Source organism: Tarenaya hassleriana, unplaced genomic scaffold (genome assembly GCF_000463585.1).
Source record: "Tarenaya hassleriana unplaced genomic scaffold, ASM46358v1 Cleome57, whole genome shotgun sequence".
Classification (NCBI taxonomy): Eukaryota; Viridiplantae; Streptophyta; class Magnoliopsida; order Brassicales; family Cleomaceae; genus Tarenaya; species Tarenaya hassleriana.
The window spans coordinates 648,593-652,588 of record NW_010968263.1 but is presented as its reverse complement, the minus strand read 5'-3'; positions in this window follow the sequence as shown (position 1 = coordinate 652,588).

The following is a 3,996-nucleotide window of genomic DNA, read 5'->3' as shown; positions in this document are numbered from 1 at the left end:
TAATCACTAAAGCGAGCGGCTGCCAACTTCACTTTCTTTCGCTCAGAATAGTGATGTACGTCAAACACCATCTCAACCTTCCGTTCCCACTCCAAGTAAGTTTCAGCATCATTCCTGCCATGAAAAGATGGGATTTCGAGTTTTATACCGTTGAGATCATCATCAACACACTCTCGAGCTCTTCGTTCTCGTCTTTGCCTTCGAGGAGCCTCATAAAAATCTGATCTCACATCTTCTTCGTTGCTAGAAACTTGTGATGATGTTCTAGCTCTTTCGGGAACATTTCGAGGTTGTCTTTGCACTGCATTTTATCATGGCAGGTTACGTGTGACCTGCGCCTCATTTTCCATCGGTCTATTCTTTGATGGATACCCTCCAACTCAGCTCGCATGATTCTCCGTAGTTCACCCATCAATGCCTGCATTTGAAGTGGGTTTGCTTCTTCATGTTGCTGATTGTCTAGATTGCGATTTTGTTCATCCGCCATTATGATATTTTCAAATCACTCAGAAATGTGTTTCGCTCAATTTCTGTATCACTCAACTCTCCCGTTTCTGTTATGAATCCTTGTGCAAACTAATTAAGGAACTCAATCAGATGCAACAACAATGAAATTCAAAACTCAACTCACTAAACCAAGTTAGAAGATGAGTAAGAGTGACTCTAAATCTCAAAACCCAATATTCAAAGCAAGAAAACTCGAACGATTAAAAAATGAAACTTCGACTATGACTCGAAAATTTTGGACTATGACTCAACGACTCAAAGATGAAACTCCGACTCAAATTTGAATCAACTTCGACTATTCTTTTTTTTCTTTTCTTTTTTTTTGTATGTTTTTCTCTTTGTTTTTTTTGTTTATCTTCGAATTTTTTTTTTTGCAGATTTTTTTTTTCTTCGAGCCTAGATTTTTTTGTTCGAGCATTTGGTATCAGAGCCTAGATTTTTTTGTATTTTTTTGTTGATTCCCTTTCCACTTTGAACTGCAACAAAATCAAAACCAGAAATCAATAAAATTACAAAAGAAATAATAAAACAAGATAAGATAAGATAGAATGTAAAATAGATAAAAATGATAAAGGATAATCCTAATAGGAAAATCTAGGCTCTGATACCAAATGATATGATCCCAAGATCGATAGATTTCCCGATAGGCGGTGAATGGGTTCCCTAAACCCCTAAACAACTCGAAAACAAAACCTAAGCAAGCGTTCGAGACGAACGGTCTTAAACCCCGAGTGAACCTGGTTTAGAAACGTAGGGTGATCGAAGACGCCACAAGTGATGTGCGGAATCAACACTTGATAAGTCAAGTTTGAACGCCACGGATGAAGATTCGATAAGTTCAGAAATTAGTTCTAAAAGAACTCTAAGAGAAACCTCTCAAAATATATTTCAAAGTTGTTGTTTACAATCTGATTTTGATCTCTATTTATAGAGAATAACACATGAAAGTTAGTAAAATAAACATAAATGAATAAACAAAGAGGTTTGAATGTGTAGTCTTCAAGAAAGTCATTATTGACTTTGTGGTCTTCAAGAATGAAGTTGGAAAGTCACCTTGACCAGATTTAATGCTAATTTTTGTCCTCCCTTTTGGGCTTGATTTATGGGCCTTCCAAGAGTGAAATCAAGTGGATAATGGGCTGAACTTGTGGTTGATCCAAGCCCATGCACTTTCCCATGTATTCTTGACCCAAACATTCAAGAATAAGGCAATTTGGCACAGCTTGTAGCTTCTTGCCTCGTATGCCCATCATCGGTCCTATTGCCTCGGTGAATTCTCCCGCTTTGTCCATCCCGAAGAAAGCTTCCAATCCAGCTCGAATGGGTTGCCTTTGATATCCCATCAACGACGGTAGGACCAACCACTACTCTTTTATATTTAACAAGCGTAAGATATCGTTGGCTCCTCTTAGTCCGTCACAGATTCACGAGATGCAAGTTAAGTTCTCCAAAGAAGGAGACAACAACAAAAAGGCGAACTTCTACATGAAACCAAGCACGGTAAGTAAAGCTCTACTAGATGAACATTTGGTTTTACTAATGTTGTACAAGGAAGTGTTGAGCGCAGGATCGGATCAGATTGTATATCCCCTGGAAATTAAGAAGCTCCTAGAGCATTTTCAAGACGTTTTTCCCGAGGAACCACCTGCGGGATTACCACCAATTCGTGGGATCGAACACCAAATCGATCTTGTGCCGGGAGCACCACTTCCAAACCGTCCCGCTTACCGTATGAACCCTGAGGAGACTAAGGAACTCCAAACGCAGGTACAAGATTTATTATCTAAGGGTTATATACGTAAAAGCTTAAGTCCTTGTGCAGTGCTCGTTCTACTCGTGCCAAAGAAGGATGGGACATGGCGTATGTGCGTGGATTGTAGAGCGATAAACAACATCACAATCAAATATCGCCATCCAATACCACGACTCGATGATATGTTGGATGAGTTAAGCAGAGCAACCCTCTTTTCAAAAGTCGACTTGAAGAGTGGTTATCATCAAGTCCGCATGCATGAAGGAGACGAGTGGAAGACCGCATTCAAGACGAAATCATGGGCTGTACGAATGGCTCGTCATGCCTTTCGGACTCACCAACGCTCCTAGCACCTTCATGAGGCTTATGAACCACATACTTCGCGCCTTTATCGGTAAATTCGTGGTTGTTTATTTTGATGATATTCTCGTCTATAGCAAGTGTTTATCCGAGCATGTGACACATCTTGAGCTTGTAATGGAGACTCTCCGAAGGGAGATGCTTTATGCCAATCTCAAGAAGTGCACTTTCTGCACTAATGAAGTAGTTTTCCTAGGTTTTGTTGTAAGCTCGCAGGGATTAAGCGTAGACGAGGAGAAGATCAAGGCTATTCGGGAATGGCCAATCCCTACCACCGTCGGACATGTTAGAAGCTTTCATGGCCTAACTAGCTTCTACCGACGATTCGTTCGTGATTTTAGCACTCTTGCAGCCCCCCTCACATCCATCATCAAGAAGGATAAAGCATTCGAGTGGGGAGAAGAACTAGAGAAGGCTTTTGATACCTTGAAGGGACAAGCTCACGAGTGCACCCGTCTTAGTCCTTCCCGACTTTGATAAGGTATTCGAAATTGAATGTGATGCGTCCGGAATTGGTATTGGGGCTGTTTTGATGCAGGAGAAACGACCCGTGGTGTTCTTTAGCGAGAAATTGATGGCGCAACGCTCAACTATCCTACCTACGACAAGGAGCTCTATGCCTTGGTTCGTGCCGTACAAACATGGCAGCACTATCTCTTGGCGAAGGAGTTCATCATTCACACCGACCATGAGACGTTGAAGCATCTCAAAGGCCAATCTACGCTCAAAAGGAGGCATGCTAAGTGGTTGGAGTATGTCGAGACATTTCCGTACGTGATCAAGTACAAAAAGGGAAAAGACAATGTGGTGGCCGATGCGTTGTCAAGGCGGCATGCTTTGATTTCGATCATGGAGGCTAAGATGCTGGTATTCGAGCACATCAAGGGGCTGTACCGTGATGATGCCGAGCTTGGAGACATCTATGAGGAGTGCACTAAGGGAGCTCATGGATCATTCTACAAGGAGGCTGATTATCTCTTTCGGGAAAGGAGGCTATGCATTCCAAAGTGCTCAATGCGGGAGCTTATTTTACAGGAGGCACATAGTGGAGCTCTCATGGGACATTTTGGCGTGGAGAAGACACTTGCAATCGTCAAAGAGCACTTCTTTTGGCCGCATCTCAAACGGGATGTCGAACGATTGGTCGCTAGATGCATTACATGCCATCAAGCCAAATCTAAGACACACCCACACGGTTTGTATCTCCCTCTTCCCATTCCTTTATCACCTTGGACTGATATTTCGATGGACTTTGTTCTTGGACTCCCTCGAATCCGGAACAAAGATTCGATTTTTGTTGTGGTTGACAGGTTTTCGAAGATGGCGCACTTCATTCCATGTGCTAAATCGGATGATGCCTCACACGTGGCTGACTT